The sequence below is a fragment of the Hesperophylax consimilis genome, chromosome 4, assembly GCF_061612785.1.
Source record: "Hesperophylax consimilis isolate HC1 chromosome 4, BYU_Hcon_1.0, whole genome shotgun sequence".
Lineage (NCBI taxonomy): Eukaryota > Metazoa > Arthropoda > Insecta > Trichoptera > Limnephilidae > Hesperophylax > Hesperophylax consimilis.
The window spans coordinates 1,368,709-1,394,171 of NC_142839.1; the positions used below are offsets into that span (position 1 = coordinate 1,368,709).

Sequence of the window (25,463 nt, forward strand, 5' to 3'; positions counted from 1 at the left end):
TTCAAACATTAACGACAATGCTTGTGGGCAATGAGTTGTGGCATGTCCTCGTACTTGACTTTTTCCAGGTTATTTGGCAATCAATGTTATCGATTATTTTGAATAAATAGTGGTGTGGTAAGTTTTTAGATTTTGACGGCCAAAAGCATTTTTGTTGTTTGTTTTTGGGGTGTTATGCCTTGTTGCGCTAACTCCTTCTTTAGCCGACGTTTCGGACAGCGTTGCAGTGTCCATCATCAGGGCAGATCCGGTAGATCCGAAGATGTGATCTTCGGATCTACGGTCAGTGGTTGAGTGGGCATAGCGCTTGGGTCTCACCCGAGCGTCGCGTGTTCGATTCCTCGGCTGGCCAAGTCCTCCATCACAACACAAGCAACATTTTCGGCTTTCTGTGGTGGTAATAGGAGATTTTCAAACATTGTTGGGTTATTCGTAACCCGGGAATGTTTTTCTTTCTTTACAAAAAAAAAAAAAAAACTTTTACGCACCAATATGTATATAAAAACCCATGCGCATTCGAATGCAAAGTTGTGTCAACATTTCAAAGCAATCAGTGAAGAACTTTTTGAGATTTAAGATTTTGAACAAACGAACATTTATGTACATTTAAATTTATAAGGTAAGTACTTTACCTATCATTAGTATTTATTAATATTACCGTTGATGTGGAGGATGTTGGCAGATTATCTATTTTCATGTGTATATATTTGTGTTACGTAGATATTTCATAAACTGTGTGTTTTGTTACTTATATTTAGGTAGATACATCAGATAGCCTTTTTAATCAATGTCGGCGCATATTTGAATAAGACGAAAATAGTCATTTTAGCTGAAGCGCGTTTGTGATCTTCCGTGCAATGAAAAGTTTACCTGCGTCCCCAACACTTTGGAGACATTACTTTTGAGAATACCCTCGTAGATCCTATTCCTTTTTTCAGTCTTACATACTAAAATATTATTAGTATCACAATAAACTGTGCTTGTTAATAGTTTGTCAGAGGATCCTTAATAACATTATATTATATATGTTTTATCTAGCATCAGTAAATGTAACAAATAAATTAATTATTTCTTTAAATATGATTTAAGATTTTCACGACCAAAATTATTTTTGTTATTTGTTTTTGGGGTCTTGCCGTGTTGTTCATTTAGCCAATGTTTCGGACAACGTTATAGTGTCCACATCTGCCCAGATGATGGCACGGCATAAAACCCCAAAAACAAAATTTATTTCTTTAATTACGAATTAACTCGAGTTATTTATATTAAAAAAAACACAAAAAATAAACATAGAATCAAAAAAAAAAATACACGGATAAAATCAGAGACATGAAAACAGAGCCGTGTACAAGTGTTTTAAAAATAAACAATTATTCTATTTTTAATATTAAAAACCTGTTAGGCCTTGGAGATCATTGAAACAATTGTCCGTTTTAGTAATATGTTAATTTTTATTACATATATATTTATTTTACTTATGAGAGAAGACATCATAAAAAGTTAAGATTGATTTTTATGAAACTGATTTACTGTTTTTTTTTAGAAAAATGGTTTTTAATGTACTTTATTAATCTATATACCTATAGCATTTGTTTTTCATGCGTTTGCTATTTACGATGATATGTTAAATTAACACGAAGACCCTGTGTTGGGACATTTATTACATATATTTACATTATTATTTTATCCAGTCTTTAATAAATTTTGTAAACAAATAAACTCTCACGAAAATAAATGGAGGGTCAGAAAAATTACCCTCGTGGTTCCATGAAAATATGCCATAAATGGTTCCATTAACCACCAATGGTGCACCGAAGATACGAGTTTTGGGATCAGCTGACAAACGTAAACATATCATGTTTCCGGTAACTAAATCCTTTCCCGGTACTAATTTATAATGTGTGTAGAAGTTTCTGCATTCGACAGAATTCAACCGAGATCTTACCCCAGCAACGGACAAAGTCCGTACAGAATCTTCTGAATCCTGAAAAAAAACAACTTTTATTAACAGATTATTTAAAATCGAATACACGGAAGAATTATTGATTAAAATTTATTTGCAAAATTGCTGAGTGACTAAGAAATTACAGTTAAAAAACACTGTGAAACATTAAATAAGTTTCCAATGCAATTGTGAAAGCGCGAAATTTTTTTACAACGTAATAATTCAATAATTGAAAATGCACATTCGTCTATTTAATTATATAATATTTGCACACAAGCATGGCAATTTGCACTCCGTATGCAGGATTGAACTGTTTTATCAAATCTTTTTTTTCTTCATTTTAACTCCACACAGAAAATCGGTTAATAATTTCACTCAGTCATCTTTGGGGTGGATGTCATCTAAGGAGACGCTGAAGTTATTTATACGTCTTACAGAGACCCATGCTTGCTTTAAGAAACACAGAGGCTGTCAAATCATTCTGAAGCTTAGCTGTTGAATACTAAACTTATGCGGCAAAATATCAACCGCATTATTATTGCGCCATTTTTGCCTACTGTACATAGTTGCTGAAGGGATTAATGACTAATTTTATATATTTTTATATGATTAATGAATTTTTTTATTTAAGCATGATTTTATAGAGTCATAGTCAATTTTTTTAACTATGAAGTTGCATTGAACAGACAAGTTTGGTATTGGTATTGTCAGGCCTAAAATAGTTGTTATAAGGTATTTACAAACTATCTTAATTTTACAATTATATTGTCTTTACAAGACTCAGTATGTCTCGTTACCTTTGTGGAGGTATTTTACTATTATTTGGTCTATATAAGACTCAGTGTCTCTCGTTACCTTTATTGAGGTATTATATGTTACATGTTGCTTCAGCATCATTTGGTTATCATAGTTTTGTGGGTGGCCATTGGGTAGGATATTAAAGTGAATGTCACCGGTATCAAAATTTTTTTGAAGGATTTTAGTTTATTGACGTGAGTAAATGTACGTGGAAAGATATGAATGGTGAAATGCTTAGTATGGATGGTGATCTATATAATGCAATTATGCATGTTTCCTGGTTGATGATTATTTGTAAACCATTTGAGTTTTCAATAAGAATTTTAGAAACTGATGTAATAAGGTGAATGAAAGTGGACCATAACACCGTACTTCTATTTTTTTATTATTTGATGTTTTACACACGGTGTAATTCCGTATATGTTTCTGGGTGAAAGCGTTTGTAATCGAACGTTCGGTTAGAATAATAATTTTAAAGTCTTTGATAAAAGTGTTGATTAGAATGTCAAGTTCACCAAAAAATTTTATTGACAGGATGCAGGTTTCGATTCAGTATAGTTAGTAATGGTTGAGTGACAATTGAGGATTGAATCACATAATTGCCAATCGGAGGTTGTGTGATCTTGGTGTGAGTTGTTTAGGTTAATTTTAAGTTAATTAGCCATAATATCATAATGCAAATGGACTTTTAGTGATTTACGATTGTTTTCCCTTTGTGATCGTTTTCATGTTCATTTATTTTATAGATTTACGAACAATAAAATTTTCCACTACCGTACCTGTTATGGTAGCCATATAAATTATACAATGTGAAAAATAACAATAAATTCATAAAAAGTGTAAATAATTTACGTTTGTCTCAACACAGATGTACCTTAGTGAGACAGATGTCGACAAATCTATGTAAAAAACTTTATATTGATAAATAAATAAAAAAAGGTAAAGATAAAATTTATATATTTTATAATTAATTTTTATGAAATAGTTTTAGGAAGTCTTTAGAAATTTTTTAAAGAATTCTTGCGCCCTTTCAAATTTCCAACGTTGAACACTCTTTCGGAATCATTATTAGATGTACATAGGATTGGTGTTGTGTTATCTATTAAGTCTGCTATGTTTTCCGTTTTAAGGGTTTTGCTGTGCATTCATTATTAATAGTCAAGGTGATAAGATTTGTTCCCCATGTCCCAGTACATGTTTACTGTAATGGTATGTCGTTTGCACACTTAATTCGTATTATAGATAGGGGAGTCTTCTATCTTTCTTATTAAAATTTGTCAGCCCTTCGTACATACACATTTATATCCCAAAGTTTAATTTAGGAAATTGTTTTCCCAGTACACAGGTCTTTTGCAGACAAGTCTGCAGCTGGCTGCGGAACCATAAGATGCGGAAAACGGTTTTTTTAGCCGTATGATTGCTTTTCCACAAAAGTTAGATATTTTGAGGTAATGAGAGAATTGATCATTTGTTTGTGGAACTATAAGTATGTATAATACATATGTACTGTATAATTTTTACTATTCGTGGTTAAAATTTCCTAAGAAGAGGGGTAATAAATACATATATTTCACCGATGGAATATAATGCAAGCAAGATATATTTTGAAGTCTCCAATAACTTTTTAACTTACTCTGAAATGATAATAATAGGGTACCCTCGATTCCAATATTTTGTCAGTCGGGTAATTTTGGTCGGGAAGATTCACCACTGCAACTCGAGAGCTGAGCTTTAAGGGTTGAGAAAGTATGAGGACTGCAATGTCAGCATCCAAGTCAGGGGTAAATTTAGTGTGTTTGTTTACATTTGCCACGAGTTGTTCTTGCCCTCCGTAAAGGTGGTTTGATGACCCAACTCTCACCTTTATATTTCCAAATGCGAACGCATCCCTAAAATGATAAATGAAATATTAAACTAAAAGACTTTTATTTCCACGATTAATATAAACACACAGAATTTTTTTTAATGTGAGTTCTGAACTAGAGTTCTAACTGCTCCCTTCTAACCGGATTATGGCAATAACAACACTTAGGGCTGATTGCTTCACAGAATTTGAAAAAATCATCAAATTTCAACGTTATTTTTCAGGTTCTGTGAAAGTTATATTCAAGTCCAGTTATTTGATCATTTTAGGCCAGTTGCTTTATAGAACAGAAATTTTTTGAAACAACCTGTCCTTAGACTATGGCATCCCCAATCGGGTATGTTGTGAGGTCGGAGGATATGGGGAGGGAAAGGAGATGGAGATAGGAAGGTGTACCAGGTATTTACATCTGGTCATCAAAAACGGCTAAAACCTTACATTAAATTAAATCAACGTTTCTGAATGCTGGTCATTCACCAGAACGAAACTGAGAGTAGGTATATACCGCTCTCGAATGTGCCGCAAGCACAGTAGGTATATTTTATACTTTTTTTTATACATTTATATTTTATACAGACAGATAATATACAGTTCTAAAAATTTAATGTGAAACATAAAAACTATTATTTAAATAAATATCCCCATTTAGAAATGTTAAGATTAACATTTTTTTCTTTCGTTTTTTACTGTAATATCTGACAAAATATTTAATTTCAGTCTATTTTAAGTCATGTATACCTTCAGAATAGATACTGTTCGAGAACTAAAGGGAACATTGGAAACGTACTATTTCAGACGCGAGGACCAGATACTGTTCACAGAACTAAAGAGAAAATTAGAAACATCCTTTTTCGGACATACTGTTCACAGAACTAATGAAAAAATTAGAAACGTAATTTTTTAGGATGAATATTTTTGTAACGAGGACTGGATATTATTCTTAGAACTACTAGTAATACGAGCTTTTGAAGGGTAATGAACAATAAAATAATAACCTTAATTAACCTACCCAGCACACGTCGCAGTGGTCAGTATGTGCCGACTGCTGATGATGGCTCCATTGCAATGGAATTTATAAACATCCCTCTGAAGCCAAAATACTGCCGCCATATACGGATAATCCAATATGTCAGAGTATATTTCTGGAATGTGTATAGTATAAAATATTAAAATAATACAACTTTGAAAGGTTTCTTAAATCATAATATTTCATCTTTCAATAGTTCAGATGCTTTAGATGTCATTTGACATTTACGAGTAACTTAATTTTACTTGCCAGAGATATTAACATGGTTTCATTTGCTTTGTACTCGAGCACATTTCCTTATGAAAACAATGTTCCATCTGCCAATTGCATGGGAAAACAACTGGTACTGGAAACGGTTGCGCGGTAAGGATAATACAAAATAAGGTTATAAGGATAATACAAAATTTAAATTTGGATTTGAGGCGAAGGAAACTGAAAAAATGTTCTTTTAATCCAAAGATTTAGAAAACCTCTAGTACGGATATGTGATATTTTATTTATTTGTGTTTTAAATATTGAAATATGGGCCATTGAATGACAACTTTTGAATATTTTTGTGAGTTAGTTGTAAGTATTATCTAACTCACCCTACTTAGAGAGTTAATATAATTATAAATAAAATATAAAATAAAATTCTGAAGAACGGCGTTTTTTTGGTAGAAATTTTAATTTATATCCAACAAATTTGTGTTCCAACTGAAATCGGTGGTTTGCGATTTAAATTTATTTTTAAATCATATTTTATCAAAAATTATATTTTTTCATATTAATAGAGTAAACAGTAATAAACACGATAACCAAAAATAGTTGCCAATGTTTCCTCTAAAATCATGAAAATGTAATTCTTTAATGGCCTATGTTATAACATGTATACGTTATAATTTAAATGTAATTCTTAGTGGCCTATTTATTATAATTTAAATGCAATTCCTCAATGGCCTATATTTTATAATTTAAAGAACGAATAAAGAAAGTAAATAAAGAAAGAAAGTATTTTGGTCTCATATCCAAATTTATGTTTTGTATGAAAATGGCCGCGCAGCTGTTCCCCTGGTATCACCATGTCCCACAGACGACCAGGCATAACTAGTGGAATAATTTAACCAGGCTTGCGGAGGGTTAATACAACAAACTGGGTCACTAATAATATATTAGTATTATTTAATAAAACAAACTACTTCAATAATATTGACAAACTCTCATTTTATGTTGTTTTTACCCTTTACTTCATTCCTGACTCTAAAGTTGATTTTGTACATTTTAACTGAATGTAAATATTTTCTTTTTATTTGTTTTAGTACTTGTGCTGATTCATTTAGTTGACCGGTCAGTGGTTGAGTTGGTATCGCGTTCAATTCCTTGGCTAGCTAAGTCCTCCATCATGACAAAAGCAAAATTTTCCGCTTACTGTGGTGGTAGTAGGAGATCTTCAAATGTTGTCAGGTTATTCGTAGCCCAGGAATATTTGTCTTATCTTATTACACAGTCAATTCAAGGGAGTCTGTTATGCCTCAATACAAAGTATTATCCTATCAAAACCGTCGTTTCAACAATTCCTTTCTCCAAGAAATAAATTTCTTCACTTATTCGAATGAGGATTGGACGTTGTTCCGTTTCTTTTCATCTTTTAAAAATTCACGTGCTTTACTCCTCAGATACATTCTGTGATATATCAAGCTTTATCTAAAATTGCCTCCCCTCCATTCAACATCTCATATCTTCTAAGTCTGAATTCGACTCCAATATACCATATGAATTTTAAATTGCCCGTTTAAATAAAATAGATAAATTCACTTTCACTCTTTCCATAATTGGAAATGATGGCCTTGAACACCCTTGAACGGTGAAAGCCAGAAACAATTGTAAAGAACAACTTACCCTGGACACGCACAAGAGATAGTACGACGAGTAGAAGCCTAAAGCGACACATTGTAGCAGTTTTAAAAGTTGGTAAAACAACTTATTAATTTATAGGTCGAAAAGGGGGCGGCACCGGGCGGAACTGATAAACAATAAAGACTCACAAAGATCCCCAATCTGTTAATAGATTTAATTTGTTGAATATTTTACACATTATTTTCACACCACGACTTAACAAATTTCTAAATTTTGTGTTTTATCTATTTATCTATTTTATATTTTGCTAGGGAATTTTCTATACTGCCTATTTTACCAATAAACAATTTTTCGTTAAATTCCAACAATTCTTCTTATTTTTCACTTGTAAATTATGTATTGCGAACGTGTATTTTTTTATTTTGTTTTTCCGATTAGACATTGACTTTAAATAAATGATTCTTTTAAAACAATTTTTTAAACCACTTCATTGATTACATACCCCTCCATCAGCCTATTTTTGGTGATCTCTCCCTCTCGCGCATGCTTTCTCTTTTCCTTTTGTTTACTTTGTGATTGACCTCTGTATTAAATTTAGTTTTTATGTCATTTTTTTTTTAAAGATTACACTTATTTACGGTAGTGACTTATTGCCCATCTCACCTGGTGTGAGTTTATATTTCCATTGTCCTGAAAAAGGTTGAGTGCAACCGAAACCGGTTGACATATATAACTCAATAAAGTGGTTAAAAGCAAAGTAAAAAAATAATCACTTTAATAAAAAAAATGTTTGGCGGAAATGTTTTTGAAAAATGCAAGACGAAACGATAAAGATTTAAAAGTGCATATTAATTTTATTTCCGTACATCTCATTTTTTCAGGATGGAAGAAACACAGAGGTCGGCAAATCGTTCCACAACAGAGATATTGAACTCAAAAGCGAATCGTGGAAATGATACAAATACCTCTTCTCGTGATACAAATGCCAACCGTACGAAAATGGTTACATTACGTTTCGCTTAGTTATCAAGTACCAAGTATGCATCGGTTACTGAGCATCTTCTACTGAAATATCAGTAGAACAATGGCAGCATTCCCAACTGACGCTTTTGCTTTAAATATTGCAACCCGTTTGTTCTCTCTCTCTGGTTTCAATCCTGGGATTGGTTTGCAGCAATTTTATCTAATCTCCTCTTCCATTCTTCCCTGTCTTGTGCGGCTCTTTTGACTTCTGCATATGATGAGCAGCGCACGTCCACCAGCAGGTCCTCCAGGTACTCTCGGCGTGGGCGTCCCCTAGAGTTGGTCCCCTCGGTCATACCCTCTATTATGACATGCAAGAGGCCTTCTTGTCGTATAACATGGCCGATCCATCTTGCACGCCTTTCGGACAAGGTCCTGAGCAGGTGCCTTCCTCCTTCGATTCTTTGGAGAACCTCCTCATTTGTAACATGGTCTCTCCAGAAAATTCCTAACAGTCTTCTATAGGACCACATCTCAAAAGCCTCTAGTCTCCGTTTATCTCTTTCGGATAGGCACCATGTTTCGCAGCCGTACATCAAGATACTCCATACATAGGTCTTGATGAGGAGTATTCTCAGTTTTAGGTCTATATTATTGGATTCTATTATTTTCGACCTTTTATTGAATGCAAGCCTAGCCTGATGTATACGGCTGTCGACCTCGCTCTTAGACCGACCGTCCCATGTTATTTTGCTCCCGAGGTAGAAAAACTCCTTGGTGTTCTTTAGTGGAACTCCTGCCATCTCTACTCTCATCCGATGTTGCATTCGGCCTACAGTCAGCAGCTTTGTTTTGTCTTTATTTATCTTCATGTTGTAGTTGTTTTGAAGAATGCTTTGCATGGTTGTTAAGGCCTCTTGCAGTTCTTCTTCGCTTTCAGCAACCAAAGCAATATCGTCAGCAAACCTTATCATATCCACCTTTTGCCCGTGTATCTTTACACCTTTTCTGTGACTCATTCTCTCTCTCAAGTCATCAGGTTAATAAAAACATATTGTAATATATTTATAACCGGTTGGTTTTAAATATATACAATAAAGTGGTATTCAAACAAAGTTATTTTATTATAATTATGTATACCCACAAAGTGTTTGCTACAAGTGAAAAATCAAATTTATTAGTTGAGAGATATTGTCTGAATCATAGAATCCAAAAACAAATGTTTGTAATGTCTGTGGTCTGAATGGATTATAATTTTTATGGCCGCGAAAATAAATGTCATGATTTAACATTTCTACAATTGAAAAACAGTGATTGTTCTTGTAGTTTTTATTTTCTATTTACCTGTGACAAGTCCTCGTCTAAGGTGCATCATACTTCATATTAAGGAACACAAATTGAATCTAAGATATAAAATGTTCGGGTGGTCACATTATTTCCAAAAGTTTACCATACCTAAAAACCCGATAATTAATGAAGTCATCACCGTCGACTTCACCGAGTAAAAAATCATTTTTTCCCAGGGAAGGGATGTTGGGCTAGGAATAAATAAATGGAAAATCTGACTTGAGGTTAAAACACTGCATTTATTTTTACAATACACACAATATTGCGTTTTTAAAAAATCCCTACAATCTTTATAGGGTGTAAGATTGTTTTCGGATCATGTTAAAAAATAATATTTAAAAAACAAGAATTAAGATTTAAATAAAATAAAAACAATTGACAAATATTGTTTTTACCAAAAAGCAAGAAAATAAAAAAATATTTGCTTATTTTTATTCATTTTTATTTTTTACAAACTTTTTGAGCTTAGATAATTGCCAAACAAGGCAAATGCCCGTTTTATAAAAAAAATGTCATTTTCAGTTCATTTCAAAATTAAGGGTAGAAGGATATCTGCTAATTCACTTTTTAAGATGTCTTCTTTAAAAACTAGTATTTACCTTATTTTTTGTGTTATTTTAAAACTTTTACATATTTCATGATTTAGTTACTTGTATTGCATCTCTACAGTATTCTTTTAAAATAACTTAAATTTATATTTGATATTGTATCTCCACTTAAACCGTGGAAATAAGATAAAAATACTTATAATACCCACACTCAGGCTTCGCCTTCGTGGGATTTTTTTTAAATTATGTACATTTATTTCAAAATTTCTTATACATTTTTCAATATTTTATGTAACTATCCATGTATGTATAAAAAAAATTTCAATAATAAATAAAAAAATAAAATCATTAATTTGAATAATATATATTTTTAATGTTATTGTATGAGTCTTTGTTTTGAATACCAACTTTAATCATTTAGCATATACATATCTAATGGTTGTTGTAGCTTTCGAAAACTCAAAAATAACAAATAGATTTCTGAACGTCATTTACTCATACCTAATTATTTATGACTAACTTCTTATCAATCTTTCATCTCCAAGTCATCGAAGTTTTTAGTGTAGGCAGATATATTGTATATTTTTTGATTTACACCAAGTAAATGAGCTTTTGAAGGAAAATTATCTTATCCAGTTTTTTATCCAATCTGTGAATGCTGCAACTCTGGTGAAAATATTCAATTCCTTATGGTCCCATGAACATAGGCCATAAATGGTTCCATTGTGTACCCAAGATGCACCAAACATACTAGTTTCTTGATAATTATTTATACGAAAGCATATCATAGTTTCAGTTATCAAATATTTATATGGGATATAGCTTTTGAAATAATTATTGCAATCGAGATTAGTCCTATGGTTTATAGAATCAGAATGAGCCAAAGTATTTAATGAATAACCTGAAAACTAAAATTGGAAATAAAGTCAATTCTGTCTGTTGGATCTGTAAGTAATATGATAAATAAAACAACATCAACAAAATGCAATTCACGAAACTTTACTAGTTCTTCCCCGAGAACTTCTAAAAATCTAACTGCCTAACTGAAAACAAAGATGTATGATAATAAGATAATGCCCTAGATCACCCTACGTATCGTGACTTAGCAGGGGTCCCCTGGTTCATAGGGTGAAATTTGTCTAGGTCTTGGTGAGAGACCTGTTGAGGGAGTCCACGTGACTTCTCCAGCAGGACTATAGAGATCTATCGTCTTGCACCGTTGTAGAATGGATGGATTCTTACTTACATCGCTTCTGGATCGATTGACCCCCAGATTCCCACCACATACCTTTTTCCATCGCCTTGCACCGCAGTGGGAAGGATGTATTCATACGATGAATTTCATCGCTTCTGGATCGATTGACCCCAGATTCTCACCACTCATACCTTTTTCCATCGCCTTGCACCGCAGTGGGAGGGATGAATTCATGCGATGGATTACATCGGTTCTGGGTCGATTGACCCCAGATTCCCATCACTCATACCTTTTTCCATCGCCTTGCACCGCAGTGGGAGGGATGAATTCATGCGATGGATTACATCGGTTCTGGGTCGATTGACCCCAGATTCCCATCACTCATACCTTTTTCCATCGCCTTGCACCGCAGTGGGAGGGATGAATTCATACTTACATAGCTTCTAGATCGATTGACCCCAGATTCCCACCACTAATACCTTTTTTATTCCATCAACTTCCCCTCATTGATTTCTTTAAAAATACTCATATCATCCTCGAAGATGACATAGGCCTTAAGGGAAATTATTTTCCTCAAGGCCTCCCTTGTGGAGCTAATGTTAAAAAAAGGTATGAGGACGTCGTACACAAAATAAAAACAAATTGTCATAGTTAAGGGTCACTTCGTTTCCCTCAAAATGTAGTAAAATGGGATGGACGCCCACATAACTCTACCTAGGTATACACTCCTCACATGATTTCAATTCATACATCGTCTCGAAAAATTCAATTCTTCATCTTCTGATCATCCGAACTAAATTTCCCAAATTTTAATGCCTTTCTTTAAAATTGAAAACTTGCATTTCAAAAGTGACTATAAAACGTAAAGAATAATATAATAGTTAGCATGCAGCTTACCCGCATCTCCTGATAATAGTTTACTTTCGCATGAAGTGCCATTTCTTCATCTGGGGATAAAACCCGACTGGGAAGATTCACAACTGCAACACGATGGCTGAGCTTTAAGGGTTGAGAAAGTTTGAGGATCGCAATGTCAGAATCTAAGTCAGGACTAAATTTGAAGTGTTTGTTTACATTTTCCACGAAGTGTTCTTGCCCTCCGTAACGGTGGTTTGACGACCCAACCCTCACCATTATATTTCTGAATCCAACCTGATCCCTGTAATGGTCAAATATGAGTATTTATAAGTATGTATAACAGTGCGCTTAAAATAATATTTCATTTTTTATAGTTTTACTATTGGGGGTGAGGATGGGGATAGAGATGGTCCGATGGTCTGTAGGGAACCACTTGCACAGCGCGGGGTGTAAGCTCTGTGCCCTAAAGTTTAAGTTTATGTTTTAGGTTACCTAGTTTAACTAATTTAACGGGTGTCATATGAAATGAAAAAAGATTCGGAACCGACGCCATTACTTATCTACACAATATAAGGGTACAAAGGTAAAAAAATGCATTCAAGGAAATCATCTTTTTAAAGCCGAGCCTCAGATCATAATTGGCTTCAAAGGCCGAAATGTCCCTAACTAGCAATATAATTTTTTTACCGCTAATTACTTATGATTGCCTGTAAAGCTACTTTCACAGTAAAATAGTATTTTTCACATTCAAATTTTAATTTAATCACAAATTACAGTTATTTGGTACAATCTTATGTTTTACTTGGGTAATTTACGACAAAAATAATGTTTAGGGTGACCTGGTCTACAGTGGATCGGTATGGTACAGTGGATCACTCCAATATCTCGAAAGTTCTTAGTGTGTTTGCATGTGTGTTCGGCTCTTAGGTAGGTGTTCCTTCATGCTACTAAACAAGTCAGTTAGTCAGTACTTGTCCGGCTGCGCAGACGAATAGACGTGTGGTGCTGTATTTAGTGTTTTTGTGGTAGGAGAAAAAAAATCACGTGAGTATATTTTTGCGTACCATTTAATTATTTTTTCCATGATACATTTTAGCATATTTTAGTTGTTACCAGTAGTTATTACAACATGTGTTAACACCCAGAAATATGTCTTATTCAAAAGGGTAAAGTCAGAATAATATGTTTAGTTAAAAATGGAGTGTTGTTCTACAGTGGATCACTGGATCAGATTACACAGATGATCCACTGATGATCATGATCCACTGTGTACTACTGAAGCCTGATTTGTCTTGATTGTTTGTTTTTTTTTGTTTTATAGGATGCCTCGAAAAGGGACGAAAGAAAGAAAAATAGGCAAACATACACAGGCGGAAATAGAAGAGGCATTAAAGCTAATTTCAGAAGGCTCAAGCATCTCAAGGCTCAGTTTTATTTTTTTATTTAAAAGAAATCCCATCCTTGATCCACTGTTAAATATAGGTTGATCCACTGTGTACCACCAAGTTCCACAGTGGATCATTTTCCCTCATCGCAAATAAGTACATATAACTATCCTTCCCATTTAATGGCGGAGTTTAAACTATTACAATTAACAAGAATGATAAACAATGAACCATTGTGAAAGTTTTCATTACAATGCCTCAACTGATGTTGAAGTTATATGCCTCCAAAAAAAGTGATCCACTGTTGACCAAGTCACTACATAACATTTAATATTATTTCTTACAATAATTGCAAAGGAAATCAGTATTTCAGTTAAGTCGGACTTTTGACAAATAAAACAAAATTTCAATAACAATCGTAAAATTCCAAGAGAGGTAAAATCAATTTAGTAAAATATCCGAAATATAAAAACTTGCAGGTAATTTTTTTCATAGCTAACATCGTAAACATACGTATCGAATACGTACGTATCTATGTTAAAAAAATACTTGTAATAGTAAGAATCGCCTCCTAGGCTACCGGAGATGCTAATTTTGATAATGCGGTTAAAAACCAATCTGCAGGCCGCTTCCTGATAAACTTTTAGTAAATTCGTATTAATATCGGAACACGTGTTTATGCACCTGAATTGTGTAATAGTAATATATCATGTCGAAATGCAAAATGTTAGGATTTTTATGAACACGTGTTCCGATATCGTGACAATACATTGGTATTTTATTAAAAGTTTATTAGGAAACCTATCAATGCATTCGTTAACGGCCTTCAATCCCGTTTTAAACCGTAATACCAATAGTTTGAAGAGAACCTTAAAAAATAAGCAATGTTAACATGCGCTTTCCGAAGTTCCCAATACAATAATACTTTGGCACTAAGTTGACGAAAGAGCACGACCCGATGCTAGCGCAAGCTTAACCGTATTGAAAAGCAGGTTTTAGGTTGAAAATGAGATACAGATTTTTTGTATTTTATCAAAAAATAAATGACAATGAAAAGACTGAAGAACAATCAGGGATAACATTCATAAACCTACCCGACACACGTGGCAGTGGTCAACACGTGTCGATTGCTGACGATGGCTCCGTTGCAATGGAATCTGTATGTATCTCCTTGAAGCCAGAATATGGCAGCCATGTACGGGCTGTCAAATATATCGGAATATATTTCTGAAATGCAAATTGTGTCAATTTATTTAGATAAGCGATAAACGGATCGGTTTCTCCACTGCGGGCATCTTCAGACTATTTTAAGAATTTTAAATAACGATGTTATATTTTCATCCCGTTTAAAAAAAGTTAAATAATTAATGAATTATTATAGGCAATAATTATTAATCTGAAACAGCCATAAGATAAAATTGATGCCGACGACGGGAATTGAACCCGCAGCCTTCTGATTGCCGGTCAGCTGCTCAACCAATTAAGCTACATAGTCTCATTTCAAACCCTCTAAATTATTCAATATATAGGTACGAGTATTTTTCATAAACAATTATTGCTAATATTATTGTAGAGCAGCTGACCGGCAATCAGAAGGCTGTGGGTTCAATTCCTATCAAGGCATTTATATTATTTAGGAAGATTTTTTTCAATTTGTATTGGTGCTTCAGGCTAATAATTATTGCTGAAAATAATTTTTATCCTTTGTGCCTTGCATAAAAACTTTGTCTTAAAAAACATTAGTTCATAATAAAAAATAATTAATCATTTATTATAATTACAATATAAAGTATATATTTTAAATATATAAACCAACCGGTTTCGATTCGACCTGAACCTTCATCAGCATATGAAATTAATTATATCAAATTTATAAAGAATACTTCATCAACAAAATTCACCCCTTAAATAGCATAAGCAATAGATTGAAAACAAAGGGTCTAAAAGCCATCCCAATGCTAAGAACGATCAAGGTTCAGCATGGTACAATGTATTATTTTGCAAAAACAAAATTATGGTAACCGAAACTTTGAAAAATGTACAGTTCAAAAAGTAAATTAACTCCCTGAAATTTTATAATGATATACTGTACCCTTAATATACGTATTCTTAATCTATACTATCTGGCATTAAAAAAAACTTTAAATATTGTTATAATACTAATTCTCTAAAAATTGTAAATATTGAATTTTGTTATTTTGAAGATTGAATAATCTTCATTTGTATTTTGAATTACGTTTGTAGTTATTTAATAAGACTTTGAATATTGATTGCACATCACCTTTTAAGCATTATTTTCATTGTGTATATTCTTACTCCTCCCATTAACACGAGCTCCTGGAGTTCACCTTATGGAGTAGTAGAATATTAGGAAAAAAAAAAGATTTTTATGTTGTTATCATTTGAAATGTAGTATTGTTTTGTAATAAAAAATTAAATTACAGAGTTACAATGTTTAGGTTCTATCATAGAAGGGAACAATTTTAACAATGGTTATTTGATAAATATAAATGGATTTTATTTATTTTTAATTATGCGCAGATTGTAGGTTATTAACGTACTGATCACCTTTTTCATTTTTTCAATTACCTAATTATTTTTTTAAACATACTTTGAAACTTTTGCGTCCTGTTTACAAAGAATTAAAATGAATAGAAAATGTGAAAAAATATGAAAGTAAATGAAATTTCGCGAGAATTTTAGTTATTACATTAGAGAAATAAATTAACAACTTACCCTGTACACAAACAAGAGATAGTATAACAAGTACAAGCCCAACGCGACACATTGTAGAAGTTTAAAAAAAAAAAAGAACTTATTATTTTATAGGTTCAAAAGGGGGCGGTACAGAGAACTGATAAAGACTCACACAGATCTTCAATCTGTTCGAATATTTTTTTTGTTTTATGGAAAATGTTCATTACTTTTCTGAATACACGTATACGTCAAGTAACAATTTTAATAATGTATCTTCCACACTACATCTCCCAACTTATTCGTTATTAAATAATATGATTTGAGATTTCCACGGCCAAAAGTATTAAAGTGATTTATATTTGGGGTATTATGCCGTACTGCGCTAACTCCTAACAATTGAGCTTAGCCCCGTCGACTTTATTAATATTGAAGAATTTTTGTGATGTTTTCCTGGCGATGCACACTATAATTCTGTCCGAAACTTTGGTTAAAGAAGGGGATAGCGAAACACAGCATAATACCCCAAAACTTTTTTTCACTGTAAAAGTTACAAAATATTTGAGAAATTAATATGGATAACATCCATTGAAATTAGTCAATGATAACATCAATTTGAAAAGTGGTTACAAATTTATTTTTTTATTAATAAAATTCCATTTTATGCCTATAGCTGGATTAAATCTCAATTTGGGAAGCAGGTTTGGGTACTGCCGCCCCGAGAATCATGTATTGGATAACCAACACCCCTGCCTTAGGTCACCTCAAGTGGTTCGCTACGTTTTGTAATTTATCAGGGGGCGCGGGTTCATCGGGTGTGGTGTGTTCAGAATGTACCTGCCCACCTCTTCAAGGGAGACTCTTTGACCTCTCCAGCTGCTCTCTCTCTTCATCGCCTAGCACCGCAGCGGGAGGGATAGATCATTCGTCCGTCACTCCTGGATACACTGATCCCTAGATTCCTACCCACCCCTCTTCCTTGTAAAAAAAACATATTTTCAAGACTTGTCATGTATTTTCCATGGAATAATATTATTGTGATTTGAGATTGTACTATTGTTATTTTGTACATGGTGTTGAAATTTAACATGCAACAAATACTTCTTAACATCTGAAGTAAGTTTTCATCTAATAACAATAACTTCAGACAGGTATTGGATAGTAACACTTGTATTGTATGGATTGAAAACAAATACGTGGGTTATTACTTGTATTTTATTGAACATATTATTATTACGTAAACTATTAATTATTATAACATAAACTGTAATGATTTGTTATTGTTTAAGGGAAAAACATAACTTCCGTCATAATCTACGCGTTCACAGAATGTGATAATTCAATTATTTTATAAAAATACGCTTTTTGCAAGTTATGTTTTTAAATATTGACGAATTATTTGTTTTCGCCCGTCTACACGCCATATGAATAATATGAATAAATAGTTTTCTTAATTTTTGGCACTTTCTTTTGTATCACAAACCATGTTACACAAACCTAGCGTAGCCGCTAAACTACTTGAAAACTGGGATGTTTTTCTTGCCTTGACGCGAGCAGGCGCTATAAAGGGGGCACTTTCTTTTGTATTACAAACTTAGCGTAGCCGCTCAACATCGCAAAAATAGTTAACTTAAATAAAATTTGAACGTAAAAAAATAAAATCCAGCTAGAAAAATTCAATCACAACGCACACAATGCATGCATATTAGGTAAATACTAATTTGACGGAATTTTTTAACATTAAAAAAAACGCCCGCGCGATTGTCTCTAGCCACTTCTAGCCGTTCGTTTCGTCCTATAGTAACAGAAATGCCAACAAAACAAAATGACATTTGACAATAAACAAATAAAGTTTGAAAATGGACGGTCTCGTTTCACAAAACGAAAGCTAATTTTAATTTTACGTAATTGAAATTTTTATTGCAATATTTTCCACCGCCCCGAAGGTTAAAAGTTGTGTCGTACAGTAATTAAGGTGAATCTAAAGGTTTTATCAGGCCAGCGCGATCGAAATTTTACCGTTAATTTTTATTTATTTTTCACACGAAACCGCACAAAATTTCCAACTGCTCCCAACCGTCGGAAGCCATTGAGTAGCCAAATCGTAACTTTACAAACACTACCTGAAATACAAAAAAACGACATTTAAAGTTTATTTGTCGATCTTTTTTATATTAAACAAATTAAATAAATATTTCAATAACTCAAATGTAAGCCACATACCAACATAACAATGATGATGTTTAATGTGTAACCAAGGAAACACATCAATGACATTTGAAGAGCGTATAAAATAAAATAAAACTTCAGAATTCAAACAATGGAATCCTAGGCATTTCTAGGTAAGTACTTATTAGTACTTATTCCTTTAAATATATATTTTAATTGTGAAATAACACAAATTAATCAAATAAAATTTGCTTGCGCAAGCCAGGATTTGAACCTGCGACCTCATAATTAATATTACTTTGGGAAATAACAAAATGTGTTTTTACTTTGCGGAAGTTGTTTATTTTATATTAACCATAACCTAATTAAGGGTTAAATTGCATTATATTATGGAAAGAAATTATCGTAACTTTTTACGATTTGTTTTTGTTTTAAACTTTTGTACTTAAAAATATAATATTTTAAATTATTTACAATATTTAAAGTTCGGCTAGGTATTTGAACCCAAATGAGATATTTCCCCTTACAAACTGTAATATTAAGGAAATGTATAACTGCTAACACGCTTAAATATATCGATTAGTGTCATAGCTTCAAGAATCATATTTTATGTATTGACTGGACAAGTCTTAATGACGGTGATATTGATTACAATACTGACTATTTTTACTCGCAACTCAATAATGTAATTTCAAATAATATTCCTCTTACTCAACATAAAGAATCAACGTATCCAATATGGTTCACTAAGGAATGAATTCACTTGATAAATTTTAAAAAAGAATCTCATAAAATCTATAAAGAACATAGATCTGTACCTAATTATATTAAATTTAATAGTGTCAGGAAAGCTTGCAAAAATTTGTCTAAAAATAGTTATAAAAATCATATAATGGAAGTGGAAAATACAATAAATCATGATGTAAAACATTTCTGGAAACACGTAAAGTCTATGAAAAAAAAATGAAGTCGGGATCCCCGGAACTTTGAATCATAAACAAAAGAGTTCTAGCAACATAAAATAAATTGTTGACATGTTTGCCGATTTCTTTAAAGATGCGTTTGAACCTGACATTTCAGATGAACAAATTCCGGAATAATAAATAAATAATATCCTTGATATTAATGTCAGAGCTCACCCATAGATGGCACTCGTAGTTGTCTATTAGGCTACACATAGATGGCGTTAGCTGTCAAATGTTGTAGGGACTGCATAGCAGTGGCGGATCCAGGGGGGGGGTCACGGTGGTCATGACCCCCCCCTGGGCCCCAGCCCAGGGGGGGTTATGACTACCTAGGTCCTGGGCCCATCCAGGACCTAGGTGGACCACTAATTAAAATTGTACCATAATGTTTTTATATATTTTTTGTCACAATATAAATTTTATTTAAGTACTTTCAATATTTAATTAATTTAATATAATACTTTGTTTGACGGCAAACGCATTATTCGGGAACGAACGCATCGAAAATTCGAATGTTACCGCGTCACCGCGCACCGCCACCGGCGCGCGCTTCGGCCGCCACCTTTCATATTATTATGACACATTTCGTGTAACCACGTGTGACGCTTGCGCGCGCTTTGTTTCGACTAACGTCTAGCAAAACCTAACCTCAATCGGAACGACTAAACTTTATTAATAAAGTGTTTACTTTTATTTGTTTACTAAGTTAAAAAAAATAAGTTCCAATTATAAGTAATAGTGTTCTTAAAAATTGTTGCTGCAAATTCAAATCATTACAAGAAATGGTAAGTAATCTAATCAGTTTCTTCATTATGCCAGTGTATGTGTGTTTAAACTCAAATGTTATTTGTTAATGTTCTAAGGCTGGGGTTAGACTCGTAAGTTTTTTTTCCTGTAAATCGCTCTTGAAGGCGAGTTTGGCCAAATTCCCAATGTAAACGACACCAAAAGTCACTTAACGTAATTTTAGTAAGTTACAGAACTTATTCTTTCGGAAGTTTTTTGACAGGTCTGGACAGGTCTAACGCGCCCGCGCGAATTACCAGCCTTCCTATACTTCCTAAAGCAATTCTTAAGGCGAGACACAACCTCGTTCATCGAGGTTTTGCCCAAGGCTAACATTTTAATTTATTTCGGCGAAATTATAATTGAATTTAAAAAAAAATAAAATTATGCCGCACGAGGGATGCAAGTTATTTATATTTTAGATTAATAAAACAATACCTTACAATTAATATATTTTACGTTCAACGATTTTAAAACTTTATAACCCGTGTATAACTATAAAGTTAGCGGACTTAGCGGTAAGTACCAGATTTTATTTTTCTAGATGATGAATTAATAACTTCGGAAGTGGACACATTTTTAATATTTGTAACAAATTCTTCAGAATCAATTAAAATGAAGGCTAAAAGTGTGGATAGATTTTTTTTACTAAGATTACGAAAACGTTAGTAATTTTTTTTAGAAATGCATAGTATTATTTTTAATGATGGATTTTGAATGATTTACATGAAAATGTTCCGTCTCCGATTATGTTCCCTTAATTTTGTAAAATTCCACACTGATTATTTTTTTTATACGGCAACACTTTGATATCCGGCGAATTTTTGAATTTGACGTTTAACGTTCACTAGATTTATTGTTTGTTCTCTGCGAACTTAACCACTTAACCTTTGATTTGACTTTTTGCATGAGTAGGTGGTTTGGTATATTTATGCTTTTTGCTAAAGATGGCGGTGTTTTGACAGATGTTATGAACAGAACTCCGTACAATTTCATGCCATTTTTGTGACATTCGTGTGGAAAACGTTCTTTTTTAAATGACTTTCGGCTAGTTAATTACCGTTTTTTTGCACATATAAAATTATGTCCCGTCTTTCCGGTTTATAAAAAGTCAGGACATACCGCAGTCGATTTCTGACATTATTTTAAATTGCGATATTGAGATGTATCCTAATGTAAGAAATTTTTTATGTATTATGGCTACACTACCTGTTAGTGTAGCGACAGCGGAAAGATCTTTCTCTACGTTACGAAGAATCAAATCGTGGCTAAGAGCTTCAATGGTTGAAGAACGCCTAACCGGACTGGCACTTCTCCACGTTCATAAAAACGTACCAATTGAAGTAGATGAGGTGATAACGCGTTTCGGGAGAAGAAGTAAACGAAAAATTGATTTTGTTATTTAAGATGAAGCTATCCTTTTTTTTTATTTTATTTTTATTTTTTTATTTAGTAACTATATTACATTTTTTTAAACATTTTTATAAGAATTATATATATTTATATGATTAATTGATATAGATTTTTATAGTCCTCCTCACTAGGAGATCCTGTGCTGAGGGGGACTAGGTTTTGAATAATTTTTCAGCGACTTCTATGGTTCGACTTCATGTTTTGGGTAAGGTTTTCCAGAAACTTCTACGACGATGTTTTTAATAGGCTAGTGAGTTCTTTTTCCGGTAGTTCCTTAAGCCAAGATTTAATGTCCTTAATGTAGTGATTTTTGGTTTTAATTTGTTTGATACTAAGTGGGAGTTTGTTATATACCTTTATTGCTAAAAATTAGAACTTTTTTGTCCAAAGGTAGAGTTACACTTTGGTATATTTTGTATCTCTGTTTCTTTGGCTCTGGTTTTACAAGTATGTGAGGTGTTTACTTCTGAATTATTTTTGAGGTGGTGTACCTGAATGTTTTTGGCATAGATTTTCTGTATACTTGGAACGTCAAAATGCTTAAAAATTTCTGTTGTTGACGTCCTTATGGGGACCTTTAGTATGGTGTATGTAAATTTGATAAAAATACATATACCTAGTTTTTTAAAAGTATGTATTAGTTACATTTTGTTAATATGTATATATATATATACTTAATCAAGTTTCTTTTTATTAATATATGTAGCTGGGAGCAGTTCCTTGATAATGTCTAATACTGATATTTGTTTGCCGGGTTTGAACCCGCGATCTTCGGATCGCTAGCTGGCAGCCTTTCCCCTCTACCATGGAGGCCGTCGAAATTTTACTTTTTGTTTTAAAATAATATATATTGTATTCGTTTTAATTATGCTCTTTTTGGAATAAATTCAGCATAGGTAGATGCAAGTTATTTATTTTCACCGTTTTTTTTTAAGTCTATGTATCCATAAATTGATGTATCTAATGTAGAATATTTTCATTTGAGAAATTTTAGGTTGACGAATATAATGCTTAAATTCAGTATTGGTAGATCAGAGTTAATATTTTATAAGAATAATTTTTAAATATATGTAGCTGTGAGCTGTTCCTTGAAAATGTCTAATACTGAGATTTGTTTGCCGGGGTTCGAACCCGCGATATCTATTGTATTTGTTTTAATTATGCTCTTTTAGGATAAATTCAGAATAGCTAGATGCAAGTTATTTATTTTAACCTTTTTTTTAAGTGTATGTATCCATAAATGGATGCATCTATTGTAGAATATATTTAAACCTAGCTGTGAGTTGTTCCATCATCATTTCTAATATTGAGATTGGTTTGTTGATTTGTTTCCAAATAATTTATTTGTAAATAAATTTTACAAAAATTTTAGATGTGGTAATTTGATAAAGTGTATGTAAATTTGATAAAAGTACATATACCTAGTTTTGTAAAAGAACGTATTAGTTACATTTTGTTAATATATATACATATTATATTTAACTTAATCAAGTTTCTTTTTATTAATATTTATATGTACCTATTAATAATTCACTTTCAGAATATTTTTGTTTGGATTGTAAATAAATAAAATCAATTCAAATTTTATAAATATTTACTTTTATTAGCGTTCCCCATAGTTTGAGGATTGTCGATAATATTGACTACGCTGCCGGCTCGGCCGCTGCTGGCAAAATAGAATGGACGGTATTCATCCACCAGGTAACAAGGTATTAACAAGCGTATGGAAGCATCGGCGAACGGAGATCTCGCTGGGCGCTTCTTACGTATTGCAAGCACCGCGTCATGGCAACAATATTTATTTCAAATTACTTGCCTCGTGCAAATCAGGCCAAAATATGACGGTGCAAGGCGCTCGGTTTTAAAATTTATAAAGCACAAGAATCGAAATATTTCCAGCGTTTATATTCCTCTTAAATATGGAAGTACAGTACTTACATTTATTAATAACACTTGCTGCACACGATTGGTCCTAAAGGAGTTCAAATTTTTAATTCATTTGGCCTCACTATTGAGAAGAGCACGCTGGAAGGCATTATTCTACTCTTCGATAGACTGGATAGACACTTCATACCTACAGTGAATATTACAGTGGAACGATTCAAATTCTTTACCAGGAAGCAAAGAAATAACGGTCAACAAGCTGTTATTATTTGTCTATTTTGTCGTGACAAGCAAAGTGTTACAATAATAATGTCGAGTCAAATTCTGCAAATGCAGAATGCTACGGATATGGTTGGCGAGTGGAAACGTTTTAAGCAATCATTTCTTTTATATATGATGGCGAATAACTACAACGAGGAAAAGGAAATTCAAAAAGTTGCAAGATTCCTACACACAATACTATGTTGAAGACACACCTGACACCATGTTATATTGTGGTGAAATAAGAACACGATTAATAATTGTAATCTGTACTGTATTGGTTGACAATTGACATTACACGAGCCTACGCCGCCCGGGCTTGCGGAGCAAAAGACAATATTAATGATATACCTAGTGTTACCATATCCAACAATACCTACTTTTTACTTGTATATATTATTATCAAAATTAAATTATAACTTTTTGTAACTGTAACTGACCGGACCTAAGTCCTCCATCACAACACAAGCAAGCATTTTCGGCTTTCTGTGGTGGTGGTAGGAGTTATTGTTGGGTTATTCGTAACCCGGGAATGTTTGTCTTTCTTTAAAAAAAAAAAAAAAAAACTTGACCACGACTACGTGACCCCCCCCTGGCGCCAAAGCTGGATCCGCCCTTGCTGCATAGTTTATAAGGAGGGAACTTCAAGGTCGGGGTCTATATTATTCCAACCGTATGCAAGTATGATACCACATTAAAAGTCCAAGTGTTTTGTTGAATCCGGAGTTTTATTTAATCGGAGAGCTTGTGATAAACCCCGAAGATATAATAATAAGTAGGTTTTTATTATATTTATAAGTAACAATTTTGGTTATTAAAATATTATTCAGCAAAGTTTTTCGGTCGACTAATGTGTATAAACCTCAAGTAAACGAGTCGATGGAAAAAAATTACCTTATCCAATTTTTGACCCAATCTGTGAATGCAGTAATTCTCGTGAAAACAAATAGGAGTTTACTATTTGTTATACGGTCCCATGAACATAAGCCATAAATAGTTCCATTAAAAACCCAAGGTGCACCAAACAATCGATTATTGCGATCATAATATAGTTGCAAGCATATCATGTCATCGGTTACCACATCTTTATCTGATAAATTTTTTTTAAAGAAGCTGTTACAATCACGTTTATTGTAATAATTTATAGTTGCCAATCCATCTAATGTTCCGAAAGGAGCACCTGAAAACTAAGAAATGCAATATGTAAAGAGAAATGAAACAAATAAAATAAATACAAATTTACCATCGAATAGCTTACACCGAAAATTGCCTTGCTTTTAGCTCTTATAATAATTTTAATTAGTTATAATTAAACTTTTTTCTATGTGCTAAACATTCAGTCTTACTAATAAAAAAAACCTCGCCAAACGTTAAACGGTGTTTTGGTTACAAAGTTGAAAAATACCAAACAAGCACTGTTGTGAATTCTTAATAATTAAAAAATTCTTAAACTGTGCTGCGAAAGAGCTGGATGCGTCGCATTTTGGCAAATTAACGGATGAGATTCACATCTTGAAAAAGAAGG

At 32.8% G+C, this 25,463-nt stretch overlaps 2 long non-coding RNA genes across 2 annotated transcripts; both read right to left on the reverse strand.

The window, feature by feature from the left end:
- Window positions 1–1,694: 1,694 nt before the first annotated feature.
- LOC149424003 (uncharacterized) lies at window positions 1,695–7,562 on the reverse strand. The gene is made up of 4 exons (XR_016302089.1): window positions 7,513–7,562; window positions 5,617–5,749; window positions 4,377–4,632; window positions 1,695–1,984 (listed from the first exon to the last, which is right to left on the reverse strand). It is a non-coding gene; the product is annotated as an uncharacterized LOC149424003 (long non-coding RNA).
- Window positions 7,563–10,250: 2,688 nt separating this feature from the next.
- LOC149424004 (uncharacterized) lies at window positions 10,251–16,555 on the reverse strand. The gene is made up of 4 exons (XR_016302090.1): window positions 16,503–16,555; window positions 14,861–14,993; window positions 12,421–12,682; window positions 10,251–11,236 (listed from the first exon to the last, which is right to left on the reverse strand). It is a non-coding gene; the product is annotated as an uncharacterized LOC149424004 (long non-coding RNA).
- Between the last annotated feature and the right edge of the window lie 8,908 nt (window positions 16,556–25,463).